The sequence below is a fragment of the Notamacropus eugenii genome, chromosome 4 (genome assembly GCF_028372415.1).
Source record: "Notamacropus eugenii isolate mMacEug1 chromosome 4, mMacEug1.pri_v2, whole genome shotgun sequence".
Lineage (NCBI taxonomy): Eukaryota > Metazoa > Chordata > Mammalia > Diprotodontia > Macropodidae > Notamacropus > Notamacropus eugenii.
Window position 1 is genome coordinate 397,305,470 of NC_092875.1, and position 13,990 is coordinate 397,319,459.

Here is a 13,990-nt window from a genome sequence, read left to right on the forward strand (position 1 = left end):
GACTGCAGAGAGGTTAAGGAAGAGGATTTAAAAATACATTAAATGAGCAATCAAGATAGTATTGGTAATTTTATAGAGATCAATTTTGGTTGAATGATGAGGTTGGAAGTCAAATTGTAAAAAGTTAAAAAGAGAGTGAAAGGAAAGGAAGTGGAGGCACCTATTGAAGACAACATTCTAAAGGAATTTAGCTACAAGGAGGAGAAGAAACATGGAGCTAATAGAAATGAATGGATCAAGTGAGAATTTTTTGAGGACAAGTGAAGCATAGACGTATTTGTAGGTAGTAGTGAAGCATGATTTAAGAAAAGTGTAAATGATGGCAAGGGCAATCTTTTGGAGAAATGAAAGAATGAAGTCACTTGTGTGTGTAGAGGCTATTGTTTTGATGAGAAGGGCCACCTTCTCATATGAGAGATGGGGGAGAAGGAAGGGATCAAAGTGTAAGGTATCTGGGTGATGTGAGATGAGGAGAAGGGGAGAAGAGGAAGTTCTTTTTGAATGGATTCAATTTTTCAGTAAAATATGAAGCAAAGGTCTCACTTTAGAAGGTGGGGGAAAAGGAAGCCATAGAAGGATTGAGGAGGTATAAAAAAGTGTGAAATAGCTACTGTTATGAGTGGGATAGTGAGCTAATTAAGGACATATAAAAGCATTGCCATCACATAATGAGTATTCAGTTGACGTTACTAATATAGATTTGTAGTAGACCCAGTTAGCACATTTTTGTGATTTTCTTCAACTACATTCAGCAGGATGTGTGTAAGAAGGTGGCTAATGGAAGTGATTCAAGGCAGATCCTTAGCAGGAAACCATTGGTAATATGATAAAGGGACAAGTGATTAAAGAAAAGAAGACAATGAAGAGTTGAACTTGTTTACAAAAGGATCAGTATTGGAAAGGGAGGAGAGAGTAGTTAGTGTAGGGGTAAAGGCCTAGAAAAGAATTCAGGAGCTAAGGGGTTGGATGTCATGGTGAAAATGAAAAAGTTTAGTTTTTCAAGGAAGAGGGAGAGATGAAATGATAACAGATGGTGATCAGATAAGGGAATTTCAGAGTTCATGAACATGGAAGTGGTGTTTATGGGTGATGGCACAATTAAGGTTATTACCATCTTTGTGAGTGACAGAGATTGGTTGGAGAAGTAGGCAGCATGGAATGAGTAAAGCTTGCAGCTGCAAGATTGTGATGTTTGAAACTGTACCAACACATATGTTGATTCCTCTAGTAGGAAGGAAGGGTTTGAGAAAAAAAGAAAGGTATTGGATTCCTTAAGTAAAAAAAAAAGGGAAAGCTCTGGAGGTCAGTAGACAGTAGTTACTAGAATTTTGGAATCAGTTACCAGAATTTGGATGGTAAATATGGATTGGGTAAACTTTAAAAGAGAGGTTATCAAATGATGATAGAAACAAAACTGGAAATGGCAATTGGGAGCAAATAATATTCCAGCAGTTCTACTTTGACCAATAAGTCAAGGATGAAGTAATGAGTATAAGTATAAACAGCTCTGGAAAGTGAAACCAGAATGCTGTTATTAGAAAGAAGTGAGATCTTAATGAGAGTCATAAAAGAGAAAGAATAGGAAAAGAAAATATTTAAGATGAAAAGAAGTTTGCTACCTATGGAGTAAGCATTCCAGAGAGCACAATAAGTAGAGTTTGTATTCTTGAAGTGGGACATTGGGAATGAGTTTGATTTGAAGGCAATGGGAATAAAAGATCAGGCAGGGGAGACAGAGAATGAAGTTTAAATTATGATAGCTGGGGGTTGAGAATCACTGGAATGTGGATGATAAAACCAGAGAGCAGTTTGTTTATAATCAAAGAATGAGTATAGGTAGATTTAGTATAGTATAGGTGCTATTACTACATACATCTGTATATAGCAATTATCAAAATATAAGGGGAAATAATAAGCATAATTCCATTCAAAATAAATATAGACTGCATAGAATATTTAGGACTCAGTCTACCAATTGGGCAAGTATATTCAAGACATATCCAGTTACAAAACACCTTTTTATTTAAAACAGAAATAAAGCAGTTCTGTAAAATGAACCAATATATCAAATATATCTAACCTATACATGCTATGTGATATATCATCAGCATCATTTAATGAATTATCATAGTAAGAAAATTATCAATAAAACATTTCCCCATAGACCTGGCATGAATCAATTGAAGAGAAAAGTAGATAGGTGGAGAGAATATGTGGAGAGATGGTGCATGTGTGGGAGGGCCAACTCATCTTTAAGTTTACCAATTTCTCATACCATTTTTAATTTTCTTTTATATTGAAAACTTAACAATGGTCAACAAAGACACACGTTTTGCTATACAAAGAACTAAAAGATTTAATAAGAAATTTACTTCTGACATGTCCAGATGTTTTAAAGAAATATGTATATCTATGACTTTTATCTACATACACATGCATAATTTTACCAAGTTTAAATATTGTTGTTCAGTCATTTCAGTCACGCTCAACTTTTCATCAACCCATTTGGGGTTTTCTTAGGCAAAGATACTGGAGTGGTTTGACATTTCCTTCTCCAAGTCATTTTATAGTTGAGAAACTGAAGCAAACAGGGTTAAGTGACTTGCCTAGGGTCACACTGTTAGTAAGTGGCTGAGGTCAGATGTGAATTCAGGATGATAACTCTTTCTGACACCAGGACTAGCACTCTATCCACTTTTACCACATACGTGCCCTTTTTAAAATGTATAATTTATATAACTTGATAGTATTTGTTCTATTTTGGGACTCTTCTACATTCCATTTTGATTTTTTCTGCGTAGTTTAAAAAATGCTTTAGTCACACACACACACATCAACACTCACTAACTTTCCCCCTTCTAAATTGAAACCCTAAATATGTGCATGTACAAATATGTACTTACGAACAAATATGTATGTATATGCTTATACACACATATTCATATATATGCATATCTGTCTATATAATTATATATGTACAGACTATATATATATGTATATATATATATGTATATATATATATATATGTGCAAATAAATAGGAGTAAAATTAAGCAATGTTCATCAACATGCCTAAGAATACACATCGCATTACATACCTTTATTCCATTATCTCTGCCAAGAGATGGAAAATGTTTCATTATCAGTCTTATAAAATTACATTTGGTTACTGTTTTTATTAGAATTCTGAAGTTGTTCAAAATTGTTTTTCCTTTGTCTTGCTTTTGTGGTGCTTGGGCAAATTGTTTTACTGGTTCTCTTTTCACTCCGCATCAATACACATAAGTCTTCCCATATTATTCTGAATATATCATATTTATCATTTCTTTTAAAAAACTTCTATTTGATTTTTTAAATTATTACATGTAACCTTGGCTTGTGTCTAAAAGGCATATTTGAAAAACATGGACTAAATGCAAAGTAATTCCTAGAAAAGCAGTTACGAAATAGCTTGTGTTTATGGCCTCAGAGAAAAGAAAAATTTCTTAAAAATGTCTTGTGGACATTTTACTGCATAGGAACACTGCATAGGAGAGATTTCTCTCTCTCTCTCTCTCTCTCTCTCTCTCTCTCTCTCTCTCTCTCTCTCTCTCTCTCTCTCTCTCTCTCTCTCTCTGTCTCTCTCTGTCTCTTTCTCTCTGTCTCTCTGTCTCTCTCCATTGTCATTATACCCTGATGATGCAAACAAAAGGGCATCTAGCAACCAAGACATTTTCAGCCACAAATGTTTATGAGAAATAACATTAATTCTGTCAAATTAATTCTTCAACAAAATAGATTTTAAAAGTACAATTAAGCAGAAATAGGGGTAGGGCAGGATAGACTTGCATTCCTCTAGGTTGACTTGTTTCTCTCAGAGTTTTAACCTACTAGAACAAGTGCCAATGACAAAGACGCACAGTTACGCATTTCTCATCTTGTCCATTTGAACAGAAGTCATATGATCTAAAGAACAGAGCTATAGATGTGGCAGACACTAGCCACTGCCACAGTTACTTTGCTACTACAGTAAGATAGCCACTTCATCCTCCTTCTCTCCTCTTCTCCTTGAGAGTCTCAGCACCTCTGCTACTAATGCCCATGAAAAATCCTACTCCTAAACCTTAGAAAAGACGAGTTATGCATCCCAAGGATTTTTGTGGCCAGCCAACTCTTTGTTTTTGTTTTTAAGAGGCAGAGAGAGAGAGAGAGAGAGAGAGAGAGAGAGAGAGAGAGAGAGAGAGAGAGAGAGAGAGAGAGAGAGAATTTTTAGAATGACTATAATATTGAGATAAAACTACAGAGCTACAAGATGCCTATATTCCAACAGTGATCTTCCCCCCCCCCATTTTTATCATTGTGGTAGGTTTGAGTTGTAACATCAAAACTATTTTAATTTGGTTTTGCCTAATTTTTAGCGACAAGGAGCATTTTTTATATGATTGTTGCTTACATGGATTTCTTCCTTTGAAACCTGCTTATTCATAACCCTTGACCGTTTATCTAATTGAAAGTGGCTTTTGTAGTTTATTAATTTCAGTCACCTCCTTCTATATTTTCTATCTGAGAGCTTTATGATCAAAGTTTTCTGCAAAGGTTTTTTCCAAGTTAACTCTTCTTCTTTTAATTTTAAATGTATTGATTTTGTCTGTGCCAAATTTATTGCAAAATTTCATGTAATCAAACTTGTCTGTTTTATTTTCTATGTTCCTCTCTATCCCACATCTGGTTGTAAACACTTTATCATCCATAGTTGTCAAAAACATTTTCCTCTTTGTTCTTGTAATTTGACTATTATATATAATTTGGAGTTTATCAGAGTATATGGTATGAAATTTTGTTCTATGTTTTCAGCCAGCAATCTTTGCCAAATGAGTCATTCATTATTCCTTTAGTCATGATCTTTTGGTTTAACAGTGTTTTAGCACTATGCCTATTTGCTTCTGTATAATGTGTGCCTAATTTTTTCTATAGATCAAAGTTCTAATTGTTTTATCTAATACCAAGTAGTTTTGATGATTCTTGCTTTTTAGTACAGTTTTAGAACAGCTACTGTTAGGACTACCTCCATTCCCATTTTTGTTTTCCAATGTTTAATTATGAATTTTTGCTCTTCCAGATGAATTTTATTTTTTTTCTAGCTCTCTGAAGTAAATCTCTGATAGTTGGATTGTTTGCTGATGAATACAATAAATTAGGTAGAATTGGCTTTTTTATTATATTGGAATATCCTGACCTTAAGTAATTAATATGTCTCCATATATTTACATTCACCATTATTTCTGAAATAAATATTTTATAGTTGTATTCATATGGTTTCTCAGTGTGCAATTTAGGTAGATTCCTAAGTATTTTATACATTTTATATATTTTGAATGGAATTTATCTATCTTCCTGCTGCATTTTAATGGTAGCATATGGAATTTCTGATGGTCAGAATGGATTTATTTTATATGCTACAACCTTGCTAACTTTATCCACTATTTAATTCATTTTCTTAGTTGATTTTCTATACTGTACTATGCAGAGCACATCATTGGTAGAAAAACAATAGTTGGGGCAGAGCCAAGATGATGGATTAAAAGCAGGGACTTGTTTGAGCTCTCCCACAAACCCCTTCACATACCTGTAAAAATGACTCTAAACATATTCTAGAGCAGCAGAACTCACAAAATTGCAGAATGAAACAAATTTCTAGTCCAATACAACCTGGAAGATGGGCAGGAAAGGTCTGTTGCACCACTCTGAAAGAGGAGTGCTCCACAGTGTGGGCCATGCTGACACAGACTGGACTCTAATTATCCCAGAGCAGGCTTTACTGGAAGCGTTGACAATTTCTAAACTTCTCAATCCACAAAGAACAAAGAGAACTTAGAGGGTCAGTAGGAATCTTGATGAGAGAGGAGCTTGGTTTGACTCTAGGTCCAGGGTGGTGGTGCGGGCAGTGGTAGCAGCAGTGGTTATTTCCAGAGCTCTTGCCCCACAGATAGTGGGGGAATTGAATGGCTCATCAGAAGGGGACTGCAGGGATTTCTTTGCTGGCATTGAGGCAGGATTCTCTTGCTTTGCCTGTGTCTGGATCTAGGTTGCAGTGCTGGGTAGTGGTTCTAGGGCAAGGAGGAACCCTGGCATGGTGAAGCTTGTGGCAGTGGTGGAGAGGGAAATCTCACAGTTCCAAGGCAGAAGAGAGTGCTTGTGGTCACTTGCAGAACAGAGCACAAAACAGGAGAGTAGTAAATACCTCTTCTTTGATCATACAACCTTGGAAGAACTGAAAATTCACAGGTCCTAGAAATATCTCTGAAAACAACTTTGCAAAATCCCTGAAGTTTAGGAGAGTACACCCTCCACCCTGGAAGCAGAGTCCTACCTAACAAACATTAAAAAATCAAGTAATGAGTGGGGAAAATGAGGAAACAGCAGAAAAAAGTCAGACTATGGCATCTCACTTTGGTGTCAAAGAAGATAAAAATGAGGAAGACAACAAAGTCAAAATCCTTACATCCAAAGTCTCCAAGAAAAATATGAATTGGTCTCATTCCATGGAAGAGCTCAAAAACCTTTTGAAAATCAAGTAAGAGAAGTAGAGGAAAAATTAGGAAGAGGAATGAGAGCAATGCAAGTAAATCATGAAAAAACAAATAAAAACATGCTGAAGAAGCCCCCCAAAATGCCAAAGAAAATGACATCTTTAAAAATAGACTAACACAAATGGCAAAAGAGGTCCAAAAAGTCAATGAGGAGAAGAAGGTCTTAAAAAGCATAATTGGCAAAATGGAAAACGAGGCCCAAAAGTTCACTGAAGAAAGTAATTCCTTATAAATTGGAATGGATCAAATGGAAGCAATAACTCTATGAAAAACAAAGAAAGTATAAAAAAAGAATGAAAAAATAGAAGACAATATGCAATATCTCATTGAAAAAAACAACTGACCTGGAAAATAGATTCAGGAGAGATCATTTAAAAATTATGAGACTCTCTGAAAGTCATGATCAAAAAAAGAGCCTATACATAATCACACTCAATTGTGTATGTAAATCTATCTTACCCTACAGGAACATAGAGAGAAAGGGATAATGATGGGGTATGATAGAAGGGAGGGCAGATTGGGGGAGAGGGCAATCAAAAGCAAACACTTTTGAGGAGAGACAGGATCAAAGGAGAGAATAGGGGGACAAAACAAGGGGAGAGGATAGGATGGAGGGAAATATAGTTAATCTTTCAGAACATGACTACTATGGAAGTGTTTTGCATCACTACATATCGATAACCTACATTAAATTGCTTGTCTTCTTAATGAGAGTGAGTGGGGAGGGAGGAAGAGAGAGAATGTGGAACTCAAAGTTTTAAAAATGAATGTTAAAAATTATTTGTACATGCAACTGAAAAATAACATATACAGGCAATGTGATATAGAAATCTATCTTGCTCTACAGGAAAATAGAAGGCAAGGTGATAAAAGAAAGGGGGGGGTGGGTGATAGAGGGGAGAGAAGATTGAGGAAAGGGGTAATCAAAATGCATGCTGTTTTGGGGTATGATAGTGGAGACATGGGGAGAAAATTTAGACCTCAAAATCTCATGGAAGTGAATGCTGAAAAAGGAAAAGAAATTAGTAAATTAAAAAAAAACAGTTTCTTTTCTGCTTTGTCTATGTGGTGAGCCACATATCTCTTTGGGTTGAGGTAAAAAATATTGTTACCAGTGGGAGACATGCTTCTTTAATGGTATTAGTTTGTATGTTTTGGTTTACCTTCTCTGATTTCTGTTTCCTTTGACTCCTAGATCATTCATATAAGATTCAATTCACTGGTAGAGACTGATCATTCAATGACCACGCCTGTGTAAGGAGCATAGTTGCAGAAGACAAGACACATCTTTGTCTTTAGGCTTCCAACTTGAGAAAGAAGACAAAAGATTCTAGACAATCTTCATTTTCCTGAAATATACTAGGACAAAGTCAACATATAGAAGTTAAGCACCTTGGATGGAAACCTACTAAACGTAGGTCCCAATGAGCAACAGGCCCACTGTCTTTAACTTCCACACTACATATCCTAACTTCTTCATATATGCCTCACTGTTCATTAGAACACTAGGTGTGCCCATGAACTCATATTTCTCACAAAACAGCAGGCATGTCCATGTGATGGGATCCCAGCCACTGTCTCTAGCTAGCCACTGCCCCCAGACCCATTTCTCATATTCCCCACAGAAACAGGTGCTTCCATGCACTCAACCACATCCACTTCCATCTAGTCTCAGACAGGACCACAATATTCAGTCAGTCAGAAAACAGCACCACCAGGATGCCCAAGCAGGATGGGAACACCAAAACAATAGAAGGGATTTGCCCTAAGTAAGCATCTGCCCAGTAATAGTAAAGAACTGACCTAGAATGAATTTATGACATAGACTTATTATAATGCCATTATCATACACACATAACCCCCAAATGGATTTTTCTGTACACATTGTGCAGTTTCACTGAGGCTAGGACCTCTCCCCTATTACCTAATTCCTTCACAAACCCTTTCTTCCTTTTTAATATTCATAATTTTTTGTTATGTAATTACATATAAAAATCCATCTTGCTTTCTCTGAAATTGCTGGTTCCTCTTGGAACTTAGCCTGCTTCATGAGAGACAACAATCTCAATAAATGTCTATACTTGGAGTAAAGGCGGTCTGACTCAGAATTCTTTGAGATGGTTCCACCACAGCACATCATGAAACCACAGCACATTGATCATGTCCCTATCCCCAGTTTGCTTCACCAGAGGTTTCGGGTAATTTCACCTTTGTTGATATCTAGGTATCTTTTTGGGTTGAGGTAAGATATATTGTTACCAGTGGGAGAGATGCTTCTTTAATAGTGTTAGTTTGTATGTTTTAGTATACCTTCTCTGATTTCTGTTTCTTTTGGACTTGGTTAAATTCTCTTATTGGCTACCCATGTTCATTATTTCAGTATTCACCAGTAGTTCACCATTCAGTATTTCGTGGGAAGGAAGTCAAACCTTAAATATATAGCTTGGGGAAAGTCCTTTGCAAGATGTTTAATTTGAACCTAAACTTTGTTTTTCCTAGCCTAAAAATATATTAGAGGAACAGGTAGCTATAAAAAACCTTTCTTTTAGGAGAGCAGAGTGACCAGCCTTCAGCTCCAATTTTTTCCTTCCCATTATGGTAGGAATCAAAGTCTCTCTTGGAGAAAGATGGATGGAAAAGACACCAGAGATAACTGTTCATGCCATACTATAAAGCACAACTAGACAGATTTAAGTAGACCAACATAGTCTGTGGGGGCAGCACACATACACACACATACACACACACACACACACACATGCACACATGCACAATCCCTTTATACTTATTCCTTCAATTTACCTATTTTTTCCTTATACATAGAATTTATAACACTAAATCAAATGATTATTCTTTATCTTAATAGAAAGGCTTGTATTTTTATCACCATCTTTATAAAATCCTGGTATTTAGCCTAAGATGCCATGTACCACATTAAGGAAAGATCTATTTGATCTGATAATTTTAATGTTTTTTATTAGAAATAAGCATTGTTTTTTGTTGAAAAGATATTTGTTTTCTGATTTTTGAAAAGTTTATGAAAATATTGGAATTAATTGTACTTTGAATAATTAATAGTTAACATACTTAATAGTATTCATGTATAAATCCTTCTGGTGCTGTCCTTATTTCTGGCTTCTACAATTTCTTTTCCTGAGATTGGATTACTTAAATTCTCTACTTATCATTCTGTTAATCTGTGCATGTAATGTTTTTGTAGGTAATAACCTCTTCCATTTAAATAAATCAGCTTTATTGCCATATAATTGGGCAAAAGTGTTCTAATAATTTTCTTTATTTCTCTTTCATTGGTTTGGTTTCTAATACAATTTTCTCTAACTCTGTTGCTACCTCTGTTTCTGTTCCTTTTTCTCTATATCTATCTTTCTGAATCTTTCTTTTTCTCTTTTCCAACTAGCAAATGGTTTATCTATTGTACTTTGTTTTAAACAGGGTCTGGTTTTAGCAATTCACTTTTTCTTTCGGTTGCATTCATCTCTGACTTCTCAGATTATTTTTTGGTGTCTAATTCAGTTTTTACATTTGTTGGTGTTGCATTATTTTTTAGTTGCGTAGCTATTTCATTGACCCATTGCTTTTTTTTCTTTTATTTTGTTGAAAGCATTTAGAGCAGGGGTTCTCAAACTAAAATCCATAAGAAAAGGATCCATAGATAGATTTCAAAGCAAGGGGAAGTCTGCATATTTGTATAAAAAAAAATACATGCATCTTTATTTTTGCCAGTCTCTAAATGATACTTAGCATTTTCTTCAATTATTTAAATTAATCTTAACAGGATTTCCTAGGTTTTAGCAGACTGCTAAAGGGGTCCACTAGAGATATACAGCACAAAATCTTTGCCATTCTGTCTCTTTGTTCTCATTTTCTTTGATGAAATTTTCTATTATTTCAGTGTACTTTTATGCAAGGATTCTTTGGGATGAAGTTATATAGTCTCCAATTACTTTTGAATGCTTTATTGAAAAGGTCCACTGGGAATATAATTTTTCCAAATTGCTTTCCAGAATGTTTGGGACAATTCACCACTGGCTTCCTTTCAGACCCTTCTCTAGTGAAGAAGCATCAGGGGGTTAATTGCCCATTTCCTACTTCAGGGGGAAACTTCCTCAGTATCATCTCTAGGAACCTGATATTATCTGAGAATAGGACCTATTCCATCTCCTGCTCCTGGGAAAAGGAAGGCATCCCAGCCTCTTGACAAACATTCTATACTTGCTCCTGCCTGCTCTGAGATTCCCTTATCAATTATACCTTGTTAAATCCCAGTGTTACACTAGATAATTCATAAACAAAATTTTGTAATTTTTCTCAAGCTTTGCTCCTTGTCATATTCTAATAAACAGAGTTGGAGAAAAATTGCAAAAGTATAATGACTGAGCCCATTAAAAATAACATTATATTTCAACTGGCCCCTCACTGAAGCAAGGGATTCAATTCCTCTCTAAATGATTTGCAATAACACTTACTCTCCATAGTAGCTGTCCCAAACTTTGACTCTCCTTAAGTACCCTCTAACACCTTTTCATCCAAAGACCTTTCCTCTAATTTTACTGGGGAAAAAATTTGAGGTATTTCACCAAAAAGTTTCCTTTTCTTTTTTCTTCTTCGTTTGGCACCATTCACACATCTACCACCCCTATCTTCTACTTTACTGCTGCCTAAATGAATAGGTAGCCTTTCTCTTTTCAAAGTCAACCCTGCGAACCATGCCCTCTATCCCATCCCTTCCTAACTTCTCCAGTAGAATATTCCCATTACCATGCCTATTCACTATTATCTTCACTCTATGTATCTACTGACTCCTTCCTTGTCTCCTAGAAATACGTTCAAGTTTCCCCTATCTTAATAACACTTCTATCTGATCCTATTATGTGTGCTAAGTTTTGCTTACCTTGCTTCCCTCCTTAAAGATAAAACTCTTTAAGAAAACCACACACACTAGGTGCATCCATTTCTCCTCTTACTCTCTTGGTGACTTCTCCAATATCATTCACAATGAGTCAATGGAAAGAACATGGAATTAAGAGTTAAAAGTCACTACCAAAAATATTTTATAGAGTCAGAAAAAAATAATAACAAAATCCATCTGAAAGGACAAAAAGTCCAGAATATCAAAGGAATTAATGCAAAGAAATGCTAGGGAAAGTGGCCTAGCCATTAGTAGAATAGATTAGGTATACAAGATGCAGTAGTTAATGACAAGAGTAAACGACTGATTGATAAACCCAAATACTCCAACTTCTGGAATAAGAACTCACTATTTAACAAAAATTGCTGAGAAGACTGGAAAATTGTATGGCAGAAACGAGTCATAGATCAACATTTTACACTGTATACCAAAATAAAGTCAAAATGAGTATGTAATTTAGATATAAAGGCTGATACTATAAGCAAACGGGGAGAGCAAGGAATACCTTACCTGTCAAATTCATGGAGAACGGAAGAATTTATGACCAAACAAGAAAGAGAACATTATGAAATGAAAAATGGAGTATTTTTATGACATTAAATTGAAAGATTTTTACACAAACGAAGTCAATGCAACCAAGATTAGAAGGGAAACAGAAAACTGGGAAAGAATTTTTACGATCAGTGTCTTTGATAAAGGCCTCCTTTCCAAAATATATAGAGAACCTTGTCAAATTTATAAGAATTCAATTCATTCCCCAATTGATAAATGGTCAAAAGCTATGAACAGGGAGTTTTCAGACAAAGAAATTAAAGTTATCTATAATCATATGAAAAAAAAATACTCTAAACCACTATTGATTAAAGAAATGCAAATTAAAACAACTCTAATCAAATTAAAACAACTCTAACGTCACACATATTAGATTGGTTAATATGACAAAACAAGAAAATGATAAATGCTGGAGAAGATGTGGGAAAATTGAAACACTAATACATTATTAGTGGAGTTGTGAACTGATTTAACCTTTCTGGGGAACAATTTGTAACTATGCCCAAAGGGCTATAAAAATGTGCATGCCCTTTAAGACAGCAATACCTGTGCCAGGGCTATATTCCAAAGAGATCATAATAATGGGAAAAGGAGACAAGTATACAAAAATATTTAAAGCAGATCATTGTGTGGTGACTAAGAATTACAAATTGAGATATGGGAAACATACTCACTCTAAATAAAGAGCAATGTTCATTGCAAAATAAGGAAAGCGTTTATTAGTTTATACGTCCACTACCCCCTGAATGAATGGATAATTAATTCCTAATGGACTATTTATATTTGTTCAGACAAATGCAAGCGTTTTTATGCCCTGTTTCCAATTCAAATTTCTTGCCTGAATACCATTGGCTAGGCTCCTCAAGTTTCATGAAACCCCACCCCACATAGGTCTCCTTCCCTGACACATTCCTCATTTTCTTTACGTTATAAATTCTTTTAAAAGAATTCCCTTAATTGATAAAAAGGCCAAACCCAGGATGTTTTAAGGTTCCTTCACCATTTATATAGGGAGAGTAATGAAATACTTCTCTGGTCTTTGAAGCAGTGGATTTTATCTATTGCACCAGTAAGGAGTTGTTGGCCTTTGGATATGTTAATAAGTAGGCACTTATATCCTTGTTGATTTCTAATTTAATCCATTTGTTTCTCTTCCCTTCTCAGGAAATATAAGACTTCTATCATATTACATATTTTCTTGTGGAAACAGAAATTCAGTTCATTTTTTACAGAGAGATGTCCATCAATTGAGGAATGACCGAACAAGTTGTGGTATATGAATGCAATGGAATACACAACAGTGCTATAAGAAATGATGAGCAGTGAGACTTCAGAAAAACCTGAAAAGACCTATATGAACTGATGCTCAGTGAAGTCAGCAGAAATAGAAGAATATTGTACACAGCTACAGCCACATTGTGTGATGACTAACTTTGATAGACTTATCTCTTCTCAGCAATGCAAGGATATAAGACAACTCCAAGGGACGCATGATGGAAAATGCTATCCACTTCCAAAGAAAGAACTATGAAGTCTGAATGCAGACCAAAGTGTATACTACTTGCTCTCTTTTGCTGTTTTGTCTTGTTTTTTTTCTACTTTCTTGTGGTTCCTCCCTTTGATTCTGATTCTTCTTTACAACATGATTACTGTGAAAATATGTTTAATATGAATGTATATGTAAAGGCTATATCAGATCACATACTGCCTTGGGGAGGCAGGGAGAGAGGGATGCAAAGAAAATTTGAAACTCAAAAGCTAATGGAAGTGAATGATGAAAACTAAAAGTTGATTAATTAATTAATTAATTTTAGAACAAAGAGTTGAAAGTCCAAAATTCTAGTTTTGCATAAGCTACTTAATATATATGTTAAGTGAAAAAGCATTTATTAAGTATTTGCTATGTGATGGGCACTATACTAAGCACTGAGAATACAAAT